At 34.2% G+C, this 20473-nt stretch overlaps 1 long non-coding RNA gene across 2 annotated transcripts; it reads left to right on the top strand.

Moving 5' to 3' along the window:
• Positions 1-814: 814 nt before the first annotated feature.
• On the top strand, positions 815-14496 carry LOC105435531. 2 transcript variants are annotated; one of them, XR_004216668.1, is made up of 5 exons: positions 815-2189; positions 2493-2533; positions 5921-6073; positions 6558-6638; positions 14284-14496. It is a non-coding gene; the product is annotated as an uncharacterized LOC105435531 (long non-coding RNA). The 2 variants fall into 2 exon arrangements; XR_969587.2 differs by having other exon boundaries at positions 816-2189; positions 6573-6638.
• Positions 14497-20473: the final 5977 nt, after the last annotated feature.

Raw genomic sequence — 20473 nt, 5'->3', positions numbered from 1 at the left:
TTTTATTTTATATAATTTTAATTTTGAATTTAAGTTTAAATATTTTATTGATTTTGTGTTCCAAGATACCTATACATACACCTATCATAAATTGAGGATTTTTGTTTAATAAAGTTTAATTGTTTGATCTAGTTATCTTTGCTCAATTCTTATTAGAGCTGCTGATAGAACACTGATACAATATTTTTATTTTATTGATACCTTCACAGAATTACAATGTAAAAGAAGTAAAAGAAAAGTAAAAACCCTAACCCTATGCCCGTTCTCTCTTTCAAGAAATGTTGCAGCCCTAATTCTTCACCAAATTCTTCATGCCTTCTTCCCTCCCCACCTCCCTATTTATAACCATCTAAATGCCTTAACTAACTACCCTGGGCCCTATCTAAATGTAGGTATCTATCATTACCCGGACCTTCAGAAACACATTGTCCTCAAGGTGTGCTTACAAATATGATCATAAAATTGACCCTCCCCTTCCTTTTATTTTTTATTTTAATTACAACTCTTCTCAATTATATTCTCATCAAGTTTGAAAAAGAAATTTTCTTCAGCTTCAAAAAATAAAATTCTGGACTCCAAACAGATCCATTGCTTTCAACCCATAGTCCAAAATATTCTTCCTCTAGCCCACAAATCAGCCCATTAATACTGAATCTTTCTTTCCTCATCTTTACGCACGTTTTTCGTCTCTCCCATTCTTGAAAATCTCCACCCACTTCATCTACACAATAATGGACCTCCATTAATATATTTATAACAAGTTGAAGTCCATATAACAGAAGTTGAAGCCCACTGGAAAAAATAAAGCCCAAGATTTTAGGGTTTATTTCTGTTGCCCTATTCTTCTCTCGTATCTCTTTCGGCCACATCATTGGCATCCTTACGCGTGCAACTTCATCTTCTTCACGAGATTCTTCCATCTTCTCGATCAACTCTTCGGACCACTATTGATCGTCGTTTGCCAGCATTTTCTTCCTTCTTCACATCCAGACGAATGTCGCTGTCTTCTTTTCCCATCCACTTGTCGACTTTTTCTTTCTCTTTTGCATCCGAACGACTGTCGACTTCTGCTTCTTCTTTTTCCATTGCGAACAGATGACTTTCGACTTCTTCATTTTCCATTGCAACCAACCAGTTTCGGTTTCCTTAAGCAACAACTTTTTCTTCACTCGATGTTTGCATCTCACGTACAAGTTTCCTCGAGAATAGTTCATCAACAACTGGAAGGGCTTCGACAATAGATAGCATCACTTGAGGCTACCTTGGGACGACATCCAATATTTCTCTACCGATGTATTCTGAGTATCTGGTAAACTCATTTCCTAATTTATCCTCTCGTTGACGAATATGGTGGCTCAATCTTCCATGTAATCTTTCATGGCAACAACTATTTCCTCAGTCAATAAAGATCATCCTCGAAGGACGACAACAATTTAGCTTTCTCATAGGGGAAATACCTTGCCCCATACTAGGCGACCCACATGAACGATATTGGAAGGCAGAGGACTCTATTCTTCGATCCATATTGATCAACAATATGGAACCTCAAATTAGCAAGTCGTTTTGCTGCAACAGACACTTTACTCCAAACGTAAGAATGCCTCTCGTTTAGAAAGTAAGTTCATGAATGCAAGCAAGGAACCATGGATGTCACATCCTTTTTCAATAAGCTTTCTCTTATATGACAAGAAATAGACCTATACAGGCGTGATCCCACTTATGGTGTGCAGTACTCGAGAATTGAAGAGAATGACATGATTTATGACTTTCTTGTTGGTCTTAATCCTAAGTTTGATGTAGTTCGAGGGCGTATACTAGGCCAAAGACCTATTCCCTCTTCAATGAAAATTCGTTTTGAAATCCACCTCGAGGGAAATCATACAAGTGCTATGAATATTTCTGCAACCCCTACTACTGACTTCGCTGCTTTTAGTGCAAGATCTTCTAACAGTAGCAGTGACAAGCATAATGGAAAACAAATTCCTGTCTGCGAGCATTGCAAAAAACAATGGATACCAAAAAACAATGTTGGAAGTTACATGGTCGTCCCCCATGAGGTAAGAAACGCGACAAACAAAACATAGGGCGGGCGTATGTGAGTGGGTCTACTAAACCTCCTCAACAATCTGATCCACACAAAAACCAAACTGATCCCAGTCTTGCCACTTTAGGTGCCATTGTCCAATAAGGTATACCTCACTCCTTTGATCTTGTTAGTATTGATGGGAAGAACCTTTGGATTCTGGATTCTGGTGCGACAAATCATTTAACTAAGTTCTCTGAACATTTTGTGTCGGGAACGAGACAATTAGAATTGCAGATGGCTCTTTGGCCTCCATTGCTGAAAGGGGAATATTTCCCCCTGTGTAGGGCTCTCCTTATATAATGTTTTACATGTGTCCAAACTATCTTATAATTTGTTTTCGATAAGTAAGATCACTCATGAGTTAAACTGTAAAGCAATATTCTTATCTTATTCTGTCTCTTTTCAGGACTTGAGCTTGGGGGAGGATGATTGACACTGCCAGACATAGTAAGGGACTCTACCTCCTTGATGACGATACCTCTTCTAATAGCATTTCTATAACTAGTCTCTTATCTTTCTATTTCACTACTTCTGAACAAGATTGTATGTTGTGACATTTTCGTTTAGGCCACCCTAATTTTCAATATATGAAACATTTATTTCCACATCTCTTCTTCTAAAATTGAGGTGTCTGCCTTATCTTGTGATTTGTGTATTCAGGTCAAAGAACATCGAGTCTCCTTTCCTTCACAACCATACAAACCAACCGAACCCTTCACTCTTGTACATAATGATGTCAGGGGACCATCCAAGATAACAACCTCATCTGGAAAACGGTGGTTCGTAACCTTCATTGATGATCATACCCGTCTTACCTGGGTCTACCTTATCACTGATAAATCTGAGGTTTCCTCTATGTTTCAAAATTTTTATCACACCATTGAAACACAATTTCATCAAAAAATTGCTATTCTTCGGAGTGATAATGGTCGGGAATTCCAAAAACATAACCTTAGTGAATTTCTTGCTTCCAAGGGGATTGTTCATCAAAACTCATGCGCTTACACTCCTCAACAAAATGGAGTGACCGAGCGAAAAAACCGTCACCTTCTGGAAGTAGTCTGTTCCCTTATATGCTTTCTACTTTCCTTCCTTCATACTTGTGGGGAGATGCTATTCTTACAGCAGCTCATTTAATCAATAGAATGTCTTTTCGTATTCTTCATCTTCAAACACCCTTAGATTGTCTTAAGGAGTCCTACCCATCTACTAGTCTTGTTTCTGAGGTTCCTCTTCATGTGTTTGGGTGTACCGCTTATGTCCATAATTTTGGTCCTAATCAGACCAAATTTACCCATCGGGCTCAGGCATGTGTGTTTGTTGGGTATCCCCTTCACCAGTATGGTTATAGGTGTTTTCACCCATCATCCAGGAAATACTTTGTCACTATGGATGTTACTTTCTGTGAGGACCAACCCTACTTTCCCGTTAGCCATCTTCAAGGGGAGAGTGTGAGTGAAGAGTCTAACAACACATTTGAATTTATCGAACCTACTCCTAGTGTTGTGTCTAACATCGATCCTCATCCCATAGTCCTACCCACAAACCAAGTTCCATGGAAAACGTATTACAGGAGGAATCACAAAAAAGAAGTCAGTTCCCCTACTAGTCAGCCACCGGCTCCAGTCTAAGACTCTGAACCTCCTCGAGATCAAGGTATGGAAAATCCTACTAAACCTTGTACTAAGAATAAGATAAGTGAGAATGACAGGTCTAATGTTGATGTTCTTGAAAACGTGGAAGAAAAGGACAGTGGTGATGAGATTGAGGTCAAAATAGAAACCCATAATAATGAAGCGGAACATGGTCATACAGGGAAACCAGATGAGTATGATTCCTCTCTTGACATTTCCATTGCTCTGAGAAAAGGTATCAAGTCCTGAACTAAACACCCCATTTGCAACTATGTTTCCTACGATAATCTCTCTCCTTAGTTTAGAGCTTTTACAGCAAGCCTTGACTCTACCATAATATCAAAAGATATCTACCTGCTTTAAAGTGTCCTGAATGGAAGAATGTTGTCATGGAAGAGATGAAAGCTCTTGAAAAGAATAGTACTTGGAACATTTGTACTCTACCTAAGGGACACAAAACTGTGGGATGCAAATGGGTGTTCTCTCTCAAATACAAAGCTGATGGTACTCTTGACAGACACAAGGCAAGGTTAGTTGCGAAGGGATTTACTCAAACCTATGGTATTGACTATTCAGAAACTTTTTCTCCAGTTGCTAAGTTGAATACTATCAGAGTTCTGCTATCTGTTGCTGTGAACAAAGATTGGCCTCTATACCAACTGGATGTTAAGAATTCCTTTTTGAATAGAAACCTTGTAGAGGAAGTCTACATGAGCCCTCCGCCTGGATTTGAAGCTTAGTTTGGTCAGCATGTGTGTAAACTTCAGAAATCGATATAATGGTCGGAAATAGTCTCCCAGAGCATGGTTTGACAGATTCACTACCTTTGTCAAGTCTCAAGGCTATAGGCAAGGACACTCTGATCATACTTTATTTACAAAGGTTTCCAAAACAGGAAAGATTGTTGTTCTAATAGTTTATGTGGATGACATTGTTTTGACTGGAGATGATCAGGCAGAAATCAGTCAACTAAAGCAGAGAATGGGTGATGAATTTGAAATCAAGGATTTGGGAAATTTGAAATATTTCCTTGGAATGGAGGTGGCCAGATCTAAAGAAGGTATCTCCATGTCTCAAAGAAAATACATCCTTGATTAGTTAACAAAGACAAGTATGTTAGGGTGTCGTCCCACTGACACTTCTATTGATTTCAACCGTAAACTAGGAAACTCCTATGATCAAGTTTCAGTTGATAAAGAATCGTATCAGTGCCTCGTGGGTAAATTAATTTACTTATCTCATACCCGTCCTGATATTTCCTTTGTTGTGAGTGTTGTCAGCCAGTTTATGCAGACCCCTAATGAGGAACACATGAAAGCTGTCAACAAAATTTTGAGATACTTAAAATCAACACCTGGTAAAGGGCTGATGTTTAGAAAAAAAAAACATACAAAAAGACCATTGAGGCATATACTGACTCGGATTGGACAGGATCTGTTGTTGACAGAAAGTCTACCTCTGCTTATTGTACCTTTGTTTGGGGTAATCTTGTAACTTGGAGGAGTAAGAAGCAAAGTGTTGTGGCCAGAAGCAGTGCTGAGGCCGAATACAGAGTTATGAGTTTGGGAATATGTGAGAAAATTTGGCTTCAGAAAGTTTTGTCAGATCTTCATCAGGAATGTGAGACACCATTGAAGCTTTTATGTGATAACAAAGCCGCTATTAGTATTGCTAACAACTCTGTTCAACATGATAGAACTAAACATGTTGAGATTGATCGACATTTCATCAAAGAAAAACTTGACAGTGGGAGCATATGCATTCCATACATCTCTTCGAGTCAACAGGTTGTTGATGCTCTTACCCAAGGGCTTCTCAGACCAAACTTTGACTTTTGTGTTAGCAAGTTGAGCCACATTGATATTTACGTCCCAACTTGAGGGGGGGGGGGGAGGGTTGAAATTCTTTTCTTTTTTCTAGGCATTTTCCTTGTTGGAATCCTAGAATAATTATAGAAAGATTATGGGAATGTTTTCCTTATTTTCCTAATTCTTTTCCTTTTTTTATTCCATTGTATACTTTATTTATTCTCCCTTGTATCTATTGTTTTATTGATTAGAAAATAATAACAACAAATAATCGTGGTTTTTCTCCTGGTACTCGGGTTTCCACATAAATTGGTGTGAACTCGTTGTCTCTCATTTCAATAATAACCATCTAACTGCCTTAACTAACTATCGTTGGCCCTATCTAAATGTAGGTATCTATCAGCTGCATTCTCGAAAGTATTCAACGACATACAGATTTATTGGAAAATTTCATAACATTTCTTTGAGATCTACTTCAGGTTTTGGGAAGTAAGGAATGTGTGGTGCAACATCTTTTGCAATCTGCTTCCTCCATCCTTTGCAAGGTACATGATACAATACCATCTGGAAGATGCATTCAATTTTCTTTTGGAACGTAACCAAAATTTTAATTTGAAATAAGGATGAGATTTCTACCATATCTTAATTTGTCTTGAGGTTGCACAAGAATTTGGAGTGACCAATTTTAATTGGAGATAAAGTTGGATTTATGGCTTCGATTTAAATTTGAGATAAAAAGAAGGGTATATGTGCAAGTTAAATTGACTTGGATTTTGAACCCAAAGTTTCATTTTTAAAATGGGAATAAGATCTGTTTTTTTTTTTAAATGTTGAAATATTTAAATATTTAGTTATCTAAAAAATTAAATTCGAGATTTATCCCAAAATGAAATAATTTAAAATAAGATAAGATAAATAGATTATCTTTTCTATTTTAAATATTGAATATAATTAAAATATCATTCTTAACCCTTTTAGTAATTAGATTTGCTATAAAAAATGATTAAATATCATTCCTGATCCTTTTAGGAATTGAATTTACAGAAATTGGATTTGTTGGCCTTATAAATAGACCACTTCTTAATTATTTATTCCTCATCCGGCAAGAAGGTATGAAAAATTTCTATTCTCCCTTCCTCTTCTACTCTTTTTGTCTCCTATTTTTTCGTTGTTTTTTTTTCTTCTCTTCCTTTTTGTTTTTAGAAGTTAGAGGTAAGAACTTCTTTTTTTTCTTCTTCTTCTTCTCTTTTTTTTTGTGTGCAATCGTTTGCAGGGGTGACTTTATCGTCAGCGATCCAACTTTTACTAGGGGACGATCGGACATTTGTCGTCAAATCCACCTCCCTAGTAAGAACGATCAGACATCTCAATTTGCTTCGCCATCATCGATTCGACTTCTTCTAGGGGACGATCGGGCTTTTGCCATCAGATCCACCTCAGTAGGAACAATTGAGCTTCTCTATTTTGCTTTACCGTTATCGATTCGACTTTTTCTAGGGAACAATCAAGCTTTTGCGGTTAAATCCACCTCCCTTGTAAGAGTGATTTGGCTTCTCGGTTCTGCTTCGTTGTCATCGATCCAACTTTTTCTAGGGGACGATCGAGCTTTGCCGTCAAATCCACCACCCTAGTAAGAGTGATCTGGCTTCTCGGTTCTGCTTCGTTGTCATCGATCTGACTTCTTCTATAGAACGATCGATCTTTTGTCGTCAAATCCACATGCCCAGTATGAGTGATTAGGCTTCTTGGTTCGCCGTCATCGATATGACTTCTTCTAGGAGAAGATCGGACTTTTGCCGTCAAATCTACCTCCTTAGTAGGAGCAATCAGGCTTCTAGCTAGGTTTGCTCTATCGTCAGCGATCTGACTTCTTTCTCTCTTTTTTCTTTTTTCTTTTTTTGTTTTCGTTTTTTAAATCTGTGTGTTTATATATATATATATATATATTCATTTCTTTTCTTTTCTTTTCTTTTCTTTTTTCTTTTCAATTTTCTTTTTCGTTTTTTTGTTTTGTTTTCTTTCTTTTTTCTTCTTTTTTTCTTTTTTTCTTCTTTTTCTTTTTCTTTTCTTTCTCATTTTTTCTTTTGCTTTCTTTTATTAATTTATTTACTTATTTTCTTACTTTCTTTTTTTTTTTTACTCGTAAAAAGAATTATTTTTTTTATGGAGGAATTATGCTTTTCACCATGATGCATTTCACTGAGTATTCTGATTCGACCAAAATGTGTTTAATTATTCTAAGGGTCATTCTCTCTGTGAGAGAAGGGGTATTCAAGAATATCACGGACTCCTAAATACCCAAGGACAATTTTTTTTTTTTTTTTGCCTAAATGGTCTAAGGAACAGTCCGTAAACCCAAATTCATCTTTAACATTTTGGCTTCTCAAATCTTCAGTCCACAATAAGCCTCCAAATGAGAATCCAAAATTGACGTTGAGTCATCGAATTATAAGTAACCCAAAAATTCGTGTGGGCAATGTGCTCAAAGTCCATGAAGAATTTTACTATCTTTCTTATTATTGGGGATGGTTAGAGCTTGTCGTTGCTAAAAATATGGTGGAACTTAAGAGAGCTAACATATTAAATGTTGTGATGGCCTCACTGTACATATATGATCGTAATAATGACATTGTTCGGGCTTTCTGTGAGGCATGGTGTCCTTCAACAAACACCCTTCACACCTCAGCTGGTGAGATGTCCATCTCCTTATGGGTCTTATGGATGTTAGGAGGACTCCCTATTAAAGGTAGATTTTGTAAAGGAAGCATTCCTTGCCATCAAGACTTATTAGGATCACCCCTAACACATGTCCAAAAAGTTGCGAGCATTTATTTGCAGCCTACTATCACATTGCTTCTCAATTGATGAAGGTGGGGTCAAATATTATACTAATCTTGAGGCTCGAACACATATTAACAAGGAAAGGTATGTGTCATGGCACGCGTGTCTTCAGGCAAAGAATAAAGACGAACTCTTAACGGATGATGGAAAGTTAATTAACTGGAATACTTCATTCTTTATAAGCATTCAATGTTGTTTTCTATCCTCGCAATGTGGATCCACCATGGTTATTCAACCTTATAGTCCTTGTAACTTTAGCTACAATTTGGATTTTATCAAGACGTGTCATATGACTTTAGACAAAAAAGTTTACGAAGCTGATTTGGCCAACTACGATATTATTGGATGATTTGCATTCGCGAGAACACACTTTCCCAAGTATATCTTCTTGCGCTTGTTATTAACCCGAATGCACATATTACTTCTCATTGTAAAGTCTGATGGCTTGCAAAACACGGTGATTACCTCCAAGAAGGAGTGCAACATTTGATAGATCATTTCACTCCCCTCCACAACCACCAAAACAATTGAGAATAATTTTGGTAGTAGAAGTCAAAAGATATGCTCCAATGGAATTGAGGAACGGCCCAAGGAGAAAATTGAGGAAGGTACAAAGTGCTTGGTGGATAATTCGACCCCTTCTACACGATTTAAACTTTCTATTAGAGGTGGTACTGACAATGTGGGTAAGGATAATTGCTTATTAATAACTGTCAAGCGCCCTTATGAACGTACTAAGGACATTCAAAGCAACAATGATGATCGTCATTGGAAGAGACCCAAGAGGCCCAACAAACAGTTAATTGATGATGAAAAGCCTCCTATTAAAGGCACCAATGCCACATAGTTTCTTTATGTTCCTTCCCCATTGTTTCTTTTCGTCTCATTTTTTTTTATCATTTATTTATTTTATTTCCTCTACTTTACTCCCACTCTTATTTCTTGTTCTTAACATTATTTTGCAGTTATCTTTAGGTGACCATGACCTACACATCGAAGGAACCTTAAAGCCGATGACAAATCTAGAAGGTTATAACGTTATACTTACTTATGGTGAGAACTCTAAGACACCTATAGGTGCAACAATTGGGTCAGCTTGTCCTCTTGTGATCAAGGGGTCTCCTCAGCAAGTGGAAGGAATGAAGCCTATTGCATCTTATGAGATTTCTCATTTTTGTGCCGATAGCTTAATTTCTAACCTCTAGCGACAGACTGCAACAATCTTGTTCGAAAACCTATGACAGAAGATCATTCGTACCCATTTTGAATGAGTAATTAGTCTTGAATTAGAAATGCGTAAGATCTTTGATGCAATTGCGACTAGTGGCAGCAACAACCATATCGTTTTGAGGGAGTTTATGGATGGTTACTGCCAAGGTGTCGAGAACCATAATCAAATACATTCCTCATTTTTGCTCCAATCAACTATGGATACTCAGTTAATAGAGGCAAAAGGTTTTGTCAAGACTCTACGACTTGATGAGAACCATATATTGACAGAGACCAACACCGTCAAACATCACCTTACACGAATATCTGTCAAGGAGGCTAAACTAGAAGCAAAACAAATGGTGGTGCGGACAAACTCCGTCAAACTTTCTGACATAATTTCCAAGCACGACATGGAGCTTAAGCGAAAGCAGCATGAGATTCCAAAGACTTGCGAGGAAATTGACAAACTCGAATGTGCCCCAAATCGTTGGAGATGTTGATGCTAAAATCCTATGATCACTTCTTGAATATTTAGAAAGCACACTAGAGGAGCTGAAAAACCTTAAATGGACCTATGAATCACTGCCTCTTCTTATTTATCTATTTATGCTATTTGTAATTTTCGAGCTAGAAATTTATAATGAAACATTCATTCTTTGATTCTTCGACTTCTCACTTTTCCTATATTGAATGCAATGTGTCATTTATTTTTAATTACTTAACTAGACTTAAGGTTTTTCTCAAGCTGCCTACGTAACCTTTATAATGTAGGGATCACGTCATAACCTAGTTCACCTTTTTTATCTTTTATTTGTTGGACTAGACTTAAGGTTTTCCTTAAGCTGTCTGTGTACCCTTTATAATATAGGGATCAAGTCATAACGTAGATTTCGTTCAACTTTTTTTTTTACTTATGAAAATTAATCATAATTTTTTTAAAGAATTTGTCGTTGATTAGGTCAATTCGTAATCCATTCTTGATCAACGATCTTGCCATTTGTATAAACTTCTTTAATAATGTAGGGTCCATCCCATTTATCCCATTTAGGTGTGAACTTATTTTCTGTATACCTTGTTGTGATGATTGTTCTTCTTATAACAAGTATTAGATCACCAATCTGAAAGGAGCGAGGTTTAACATGCTTAACAAAAGCTTTGGACATTCTCGCTTGATTACATTCCAATGCTTGTTGAGCCTCTAATCGATTTTCATCAGGTGCTTCTAACACTTGAAGACGTAGCTTGACATTATCTTCAGTAGTTAATCCTTCTGTACTGTCATTCCTAGCGATAGAATTTCCCTTCCAGTTTCCATACCGTAAACAAGTGAATATGGTGTAACCCCTCTAGAAGTGCGATGAGTAGTTTGATAAGCCTATAATGCCTCATCGATCCTTTCTTGCCAATCCCTCTTTGACTTGAAGACAATTTTCTTCAAAAGATTGCACAACGTTTTGTTGAATGCTTCTGCTAGCCCATTCGCAGATGTGTGTTGTACACGAATGACTTGTATTGCTTGAACTTGAATTTTTCACATAATTTGTCTATCATGCTATTGGAGAATTGCCTTTCATTATATGTCACAATTCAATAAGAAATATTGTATTGATAGATGATGTGCGTTCAAATAAAGTCTGTCACATTCTCCTTCTCGGTCTATCTCAAAGAGAATGGGATCAACCTACCTCAAAAAATAGTCTGTTGTTGCAAGGATATAAGAATGTCCTGTTGATGATTTTGGTGTAATAGAGCCAACCATATCGAGTTCCCAAGCCTCGAACGGCCAACAAGCTACAGTTGGATGAAGAGGATCTGGAGGTTGGTGTATGAAGTTTGCATAGTATTGACAAGCTTCACACTTCTTTGCATATTCTATTGAATCTTTGATCATCTTAGGCCAGTAGTAGCCTGTTCTTCTTAGTTGGAATTGAAGCTTTGGTCATGAGTGATGTGTTCCACAAACACCCACATGTGCTTTCTTTAGAGCTTTTATCGACTCTTCCTTTCCAAGGCATCAAGGAAGAGCCCCTCAAGAGAACGACGATATAAGGTTCCCTTGTAATAAATAAAGTGCGTAACTCTTCTTTGTACCTTAGTTTTATGACAGGAATCCTTTGGAAGCTTTCCATGTTCAAGATACTCTATGATGGGTTGATGTCAATCTTCTTCATCTATCAAACGGGATGTCGTCATGGTCGCTCAATGACATTCAGACATAATTGGAGGCATAATCCACTGTTGACAAAGTGATATGTTAAGAGTTACATCCTCTGGCATCATCAAGGCATTGACTAAATTCGCCAATGTGTCCGTCCTCTTATTTTCTACTCTAGTGACATGTTCAAGCATCACGCTATCGAACCTTTCCATCAATTGTCGAGCATAAGCGAAGTATGGCTTCAAGTATTCATGTTTCACATCATACTAAAGCAAGAGTTGATTGATTATGAACTTTGAATCACCATAAATTTCTATGAATGATACTTCGATTTCCAATATCATTTGAAGGTCAATTATCAAAGTCTGATATTTAGCCACATTTTTCGAGCACAGTTCAGTGAGAACAAAGCTATAAGGCAACATATGCTTCTCAAGAAATGAGGATGATGCCTGGCCCTACACCACTTCTTCGTGATGCACCATCAAAGTACATAATCCAAGGTTCAATAACTTCCGTGAAGAAAATCTCATCGTCTAGCAGGTCCTTACATAACTTCCAATCCGAAGGAATTGGGTGGTCTGCTAAAAAGTCTACTAGCGCTTGTCCTTTTATCGCCTTTTGGGAAATATAGAAATGTCATATTGTTGGAGTAGAATCACCCATTTGGCTAAGCGTCCAGAGATGATTGGCCTAGACATAACATACTTTATAGGGTCTGCTTTTACCACTAGATGAACTGTGAATGCCTGCATATAATGCCTCAACTTATCGATGACAAAGAAAAGTGCGAGGCACATCTTCAACATGGGAGAATAGTTAACTTCAACCCCAATTAATGTTCTACTTAGATAATAGAGAGCACATTTTTTTTCCTTTTCCTTCTCTTGTTCCAGTAATGGATCCACGTGAGTGATGTATCCTAATATTTTGCTAAGTTACACTAAACTTTACGATAAATTTCCTAAAATTATTGACCATAATTTATTCCATTAAAAATTTTAGTTAATTTATTCATATTAACTAAAATCTTTGAACGTGACTATTAATTTTAGAAATAAATTAGGATTGAATAGTAAATTAAAAGGTATAAATGGCCACATATTATATAATTGAAAAATATTATGCATAACAAATCTCTGGATTGAAGTTCGGATTAATTGACATTATGTGGCACATTTAACTGATGAATATTTGGGCATAATAAATTAGAAAATTAATGATCCAAATAAATTAGTGAATAACATGGCATTTTGAGTTTTCATCTTGTGGTAGAAACTTTTCGCCTCACAATTTATATAATTCTTTAAATATTTTCTCGTGAAGATATTTTGATTGGTAAATTATTTTACGAATATGAATTAATACAATTGAGCTTTTTATGGTTAAGTTTGAATGAACTTTACATAGGTTCGTATTCCATGAAATTAATTTGTACATATGGTCTAAGAACTTAGCTAGCTTTTTTCTATGCTATATTTGAGGATGATATTCCATGTATATATTTGATGAGCATATACTATAATACTTTGTACAGTTTAACAAAATTATGTTATAGTAATGAATATTATTGTGATGGATTCGAATTAGTCAATTCATTACTAGATGAAAATAATTTATGACATAATATTTATTTCCCTCAACAAAATAGTATTGTTGAACTTTGAATATGTTATGCATCTAAATAAATTAGAAGTGTGGGGGTGTCTAACGAAGGTGGCATATCTTGTGTTTAAGAAATCTTTAGTATGATTAAAAACTTTTAACTATGTTTATTGATTATGCGCACAATAGAATCACATATAGATTTATAAGCTTAAATGATAACTCAATTTATGAATATTGAGACGCTATTGTGGTCTACTTGAACATGTCTATTAGCATGTTAGCATGAGTAGAAATAATTGACAAAGTTATGCCTGAAGTACATTAGGAATTGTCGCATAATTTAGTTATTAATTTGCTTTTGTTTGTGTGAAGATTGAAACAACTCTCATTCACCATTAAGCAATGGGGCAAACAAAGAAAAAGGGCATTATCGAGGAGAATAAAAAATGAGATTGAATTTATTGATAAGCTAGAGGCTGAAAATAATCTTACAAAAGTCCATAGTTCTCGCATGACTTCCTTTAAAGCAGACCTTAGCCAAGCCACTTATACGAAAACACAAATTTTTGGGCTAAAAATGCAAAAGAATTTGAAACCTTGAAGGGTTTTGAAAGTAATGTTGTCATTAACAATGTGGTTAATGAAACTTTCATTTCTCTCATCGCCAAAAAAAGGCTTATGATTATAGGTGTCACACCCTACCTCATGCACCTCCTTGCTCATTCCGAGACGTGGCATGATGTCAGTTGAATTATTTTACCAGTACTTGCAGTCTTCTGTTACATATACTTGACTAATCGATTTAGTTTCAAATGTTTTTATCTTTTACTTGAATTATATGATAGTGTTTAGAAACGTTTTTATTCCACATGTTTTTTCAAAGCTGTCTTGTTAAAATTCTAAGGATTAAATGATTGATTTAGATATTGTTTGTAGAATGATTGAAGTCATATCGGGTTGAAAGTTAAGTGATTGTGTAAATAACCAAGCGATTGTTCAAGGTTGAAGACTGCAAAAGCGTTTATGATTTCTTATTTAAGTCTTGTGTATTGGGATCTTGTTTCATGTATTGTGTACAATGTATATATATAAACACAATATTGAGATTTGATTTTGTATATACATATGTAAAAGAGAAATATTGTAGTTTATGAAGTAATATTAATTTTAATATTTGTTGGCTTAAGAAAAAATATTTATGTATGCGGATCCATAATGTCAGTTTTTAACTATTTGGTAAAATAAAAAAGTGGACAATAATGCAAAAAATTTAATAAAAATAAATTTGTAAAAACTGACGTCAAAAGCCAACCGACATTAAAGACCTTCAATAACACCATCAAAGATGTCAGTTTAAAAATGACATTAAAGGCCTTTAATAACTCTAGCAAAGATGTCGATTTTGAACCGACATTAAAGACCAGATTTATTCTAGTACTTCTACCAATTTTAAAAACCATAAAATAAACTCACAATTCAAGTCATTAAAGTTGAACTCAAAAACTAATTTAATTTTGATAAAGTCACTTATTTCATTCTAATTATATCTACGCTACTTAATTTTTAAAAAAGTAATATTGTATTATTGATGAGTAGACAATAATAATTGAAAAAAAATAGTACAGATTTCATAATATTATTGATGAATATCATGTTTTCTGAACTAGTTAACGAGAGTTAAAATTTCGTGTTACGTGAAAACTAGTTTTTTTTCTTGATGGGCAATGCCCTTCAAGATATCATTTTTCTTGATGATCTTGTCCATGATTTTTTTTTTTTGTCTTTGTCCATCCAAGAAAATTGTAAACCCATCAAAAATTGAAAACAAATATATTAATTTTTTCGATGATGACCATTGCAATTAAGAAAATTCATCCCTTGATGGGTCTGTCCATCAAGAAAACCTAACTAACTTGAAAGATACTGCTAGACAACTAATATATTATTCTTGATGTTTATTGTCTATTGAGAAATAGTTTTCTCGACATTTGTGAACCATCAACAAAATTGAGAAAACTTTGCCTATCAAGGAAATCAAGAATCCACATTTTTTCTTACGTTTTTTCGTATTTCTTCGACAAAATAAGGAGACTTTTCTTGACGTACATACCCGTCAAGATAAACATTGTATTAAGAAACATACTTTTCTTGATATCCCTTTGCCATGACCATCAAACAATCAAAATTTGCGTGCATCGAGAAAGACTAAATTTGTAGTAGGTCCTCTCTTTTCAAATTTACTATTGATGTCACGTGAAAGGTTATGTATATTTTATCTTCACCACACCTTGGTATCAACCCAAACTATTGACCTCAACTTTTGTAAGAAGGGAAAAGAAACTAAGGTAGCCAGCTTTTCAATGTATAAGCATGTCCCAATAATCTTGAAAAACATATTCACCCTTTACATTGGTCAAGTAAACTCCATCCTGTCTTGCACTCCAAGAACAAGTTAAATTGCCACAAAAATTATTCAAGAAATTGTGATTAGTTTTAAAAGAATCAAATTCCAATAATCCGTTCTCCCATTCCAATATGCAACGAAATTTAGTAGTTTCAAAATCGTTATCTTGGAACGACCAATCTTGTAGCTCACCTGGAAAAAGTATATGCAACCCTAAATCGTTATCTTTCGAGAAGCAATGACTGTCTAACAAGTACATTTCCAAGTCGTTGTGAATTTCGATTTGATAATGGTGAAGTTGAATGATGGATGATTTTTGTGGTGCAAACGAGAATCTGGCCATCGACATGTCGAATAAGACAATGAGGAAGAGAAATATCAATAAGACGAGTAGATGTGGTGCCATTGTTGATGTGTAGGAGAAGAATCCTTGTATGTCTATTTATAAGGTTATTATTTTTGTGCTTTTTTTTCACTTTGAAATAGGAAGAGTTTAGTTGATTATTTTAGGAAATTAGAGGCCTTTATTTTGTTATTTGTTTTAATTTATATGTAGGTTGTTTTAAGTGTATGAGATCCATTTAGTAAGAGAAGAATATTTGTTGGAGGTTTTGTTTTGTTATGTGTGGAGCTTGGAGAGGATAAAGATGGTGAATTAATAATGTGAAAGAATGGTGGCCATTACATTATAAATAGTTTTCTTCCTATTCATTAGAAATAATTAAATTATAAATATAGTTTCTAAAATTTTGAAGTTTGTCTATTTGGTTATTCAACTTTTAAAATTACAAATTTTGATCTTATACTCCAATTTTTTTAAAAAACACAAGTGAATGACTTGTTACATTACACATGCAATACACATATATCTAATAAATCAATTAATTTTTAAAATTTTGAACTTTTCACGAATTTATTAGCCAAAAAATTTATAGTTCAATGATTTATTAAATACAAAATTAAAGTTCAAATGTCGTTTCTATTAAACGCTTTTATTTGTTTATAAATCAAATTATAAATATTAAATTCAAAGTTTAGTACTCAATTTGTAATTTAAGGATGAACAAACAACATTTTCACATGCAAGGTCATCGTGCAAATATTAACCAACATAGTTACAAAGTTAAATTTCAATACGAGCATATAGTTCAAATACGTACATTGCCTTTCCATTTACAAATTCGACCAAAAAAATGCTTCTTCCAGCGTCTTACAACCTAAACTATATGAGGGATCTTCCAAACCTAAACTAGTTGAGTTCCTCCAGTATCATAACTTGTGTAGGGAACTCTTCACTATTGGCCTTCGCAATAATAGCTTATAGAAGGTAGGAGAGTTAAGTCGATTAGGTCATAATGCGTTGAGTTCCTTTGGTATCAGAACTTGTGTAGGGAACCCTTCACCATTGGCCCAAGCAGCAATAGGTCTAGAAAGTAGGAGAGTTAAGTCGGTTAGGTCAGAATGTGTTGAGTTCTTTCCGTATTCGAAATTGCGTAGAGAACTCTTCACTTTTGGCCTAAAGAACAATATCTTATAGAAAGTCGGAGAGTTAAGTCGGTTAGGTCAGAATGCGTTGAGTTCCTTCTCTATTAGAACTTGCGTAGGGAACTCTTCACTTTTGGCCTAAGCAACAATTACTCATAGAAAGTTGGAGGGTTAAGTCGGGTAGGTAAGAATGCTTCTAGTTCCTTCAGTATCAGAACTTGCATAGGGAACTCTTCAGTTTTGGAAAGTCGATAGCTACCATTCTTCAAATGACCGAATGAAACTTAGTTGACTTGTTGAGTTCATTTTAGAAATGTAGGAGGCTATATTGACCTTATCATTAATTATGGTTAGCATTATGGTCAAGTTGAGGGCATAACCAATGGGACGAACCAAAACTCACCCATCATCAATAATTAATACATATACAACATTTTTTATAGTAGGAGATAGATAACATACATATCGTGCATAGGATTTATGGCTTATGTTTTTTGATTTTTTTTGTGACAAATATTCCTTGTGCTCTTTCATCCTGTGTATGTTTATGATTATCCCTCCATCCTAATTAATGACTGCTCACAAGAAGAACTGAATAAAGTTGTTTCAGAAAAAAGATGCGTACAAATTGACAAAAAGAAAACAGATCAATAGAAACCTCCTACTAGCATAAAGCATCACTCGCTTCTATTACAAATAAGATAAATAACACCAGACCAATTTAATTTGATTTATTAGCCTGGACTCATTTGAACTTTGGTGGATTGATTTCAAAATACAACTGAAAGTTTGCTTCATGGACATCATGAATTTTACCTGGTTTGATCTAGTTACTTGCGGAGCAACTTGGCTACGATCCAAAGGACATATTTGATTTTGACTTGCAAGTATGTGATGCTTAACCAAGTGTGATTGGTGGTACTATGCGAGAATTTGTGTTCCGTGGGAGGTTGGACAATTTATGCATGACATTTTGCTATTTGAAGGTTTGGTTTTTGCTAAACCACTTCTTTAAGCACTACAATTTTGTATTTTGCCAAAAGCATTAAATAAATGTTTTTAAGAAAAAAGAGAGTTCTGGAACACTAAAAAAAGCATTTCAAATAGGCTCTGAGTCATCTCTTGGTAGCTAGATTAGTTTCCATAAACCACATGGCACATATTTGCTTGCCTTCACAAAAGATTCTTAATTTCATATCATTCATTCTAACTCGTCAAACATACATTTATTTGAATGGTTTTATACAGACACTCATTATCGACAATACTTCTCCTGACAGTAGCCTTAAGGATGAGCCTGGTGTCAAAATGGTGGCTTTTTTCGACAATGAGGAGGTTGGATCTAATTCAGCTCAGGGGTCTGACTCTCCAAAATGCTTAATGTTTTATCACGAATTACGACTTCCTTTAGCTCATACCCTACAATATTCGACTTTTCTTTACACTTCTTTGTTTCCTTTTCTTTTTATTGATATAATTAATTTTTTATCACAAGGATAGAATTTAGACATGCACACCGAAAAATGGATAAAAATTTTACTCTAATTTCCAAGATTAACATGTACATGATTAAACCCTAAATTTATTTGAAGTTAAGTCATTTTATTTAAATTAAAAATTTACTTGTTCTAGTAGTTAAATTTGTTAGAACTTAGTGTTGATTATTATTTCAAACTTTTGAATGTATATAATGCTTTTTTCTTTTTATGTTATAAATTTGAATATTTTGGTTGTAATTCTGATTGTAGATTCGGATGAATGTGAACTATATCTTCTTAGTATGGCAGATACGACTTGATCTATAAATATCTATATGATTATAATTTGATTTTAGAATAATAATATTGGATAAGTGCTATTAGATCAATTATAATTATGTTTGTGTTATTACAAAAGATGCTATAGAGGGCAATCAACAATAAAGTTTGTGGGTAAAAACGGGGTATTTATATTTTTCCATAACAATAAATAATGCTAATAAAAATAAGAGACTTTCAATAACAAATCTAGTCTTTTATAATGTCTTTTTATTCTTATAACATTTTTTATGATATTTTTCAATACCATGAAATGTTTCCATAACAGTAATTAAAGCTATAATATATCAATTTTTATATTACTATTAATAGCTCTCCAAAAACGCTATTAAAAGTCAAAGACTTTTTGCTACGACAACATTCATAAAACGCTAAAGAAAATGGTTTATAGCATTTTTTAATGTTATTAAAATAGCTATTGAATGGTTTTGATAACGCTTTTCCAAACGCAATAAAAAACACTACAAAAAGTCTTTTATAACATTTTTCCAATGGTATTAAAACACTATTGAAACATTATGATAACGCTTTTTTAATATTATTAAAATAGCTATTGAAACGTTTTTCGAATGCAATAATAAATGATATAAAATGTTTTTATAGCAGTTTTCAATGTTATTGAAAACACTATTGAAACATTTTGATAACGATTTTTCCAACGCAATAAAAAACGCTATACAATTTTCAATAGCATTTTTTTCACGTTATAAAAAATATTTATAGAATCATATATGTGTTATCGATTGAGACATATTATCTATGAAAAATCATGGACTTTCAATAGCATCGGCTACGATAGCATTTCGAAAACGCTATCAAAAATCAACAATAGCATTTTTTTATGCTATCGTAATTGATATTTCTTGTAGTAGTGTATTATAAAAAAAATAAAAAAAATAAAAAAATAAAAAAATAAAAAAACACAATCCCTACGTATGATTTCCATAATACTTGAGTTTCCCAACTGCAGACTTCTATTTTCATATGTTAGCAGAATGAGTTTGTTAAGATTATAAATTATGGGACTCAACTCACTTAGACTATGGACCAACCAATTTATTTTCTCCTTTAATTACAATCATTTAATGCCCAAAAAGCAGTACACAATCAACCTACACACACAAAAAAAAAAAAAAAAAAAAAAAAAGAACTTTTTATGTAACCAATTCTCAACATTTTTTGTTACTTAGGTTAGGTACTTTTTTTCCTCTAATAATTGAACTCTTTTGCCTTCCCATTTAATTTTACTTTCCTATTACCTGTTGCCTGCTTCCACCCCTCGGATCAAAGAAAAAAAAAACAAAACAAAACTTTGGGTTCATTACTTCTTTGTCATAAGAAAAAAAAATACTTTTAAATGCATTAGTGAGTGTTGTTAAATTAGCGAGTGACTAATAATTTGTTGCCATTGATGAGTTGA

The sequence above is a fragment of the Cucumis sativus genome, chromosome 5, assembly GCF_000004075.3.
Source record: "Cucumis sativus cultivar 9930 chromosome 5, Cucumber_9930_V3, whole genome shotgun sequence".
In the NCBI taxonomy this organism is placed as follows: domain Eukaryota; kingdom Viridiplantae; phylum Streptophyta; class Magnoliopsida; order Cucurbitales; family Cucurbitaceae; genus Cucumis; species Cucumis sativus.
The sequence above is the reverse complement of the archived record's forward strand: the minus strand, read 5'-3'. Positions and strand labels throughout refer to the sequence as shown.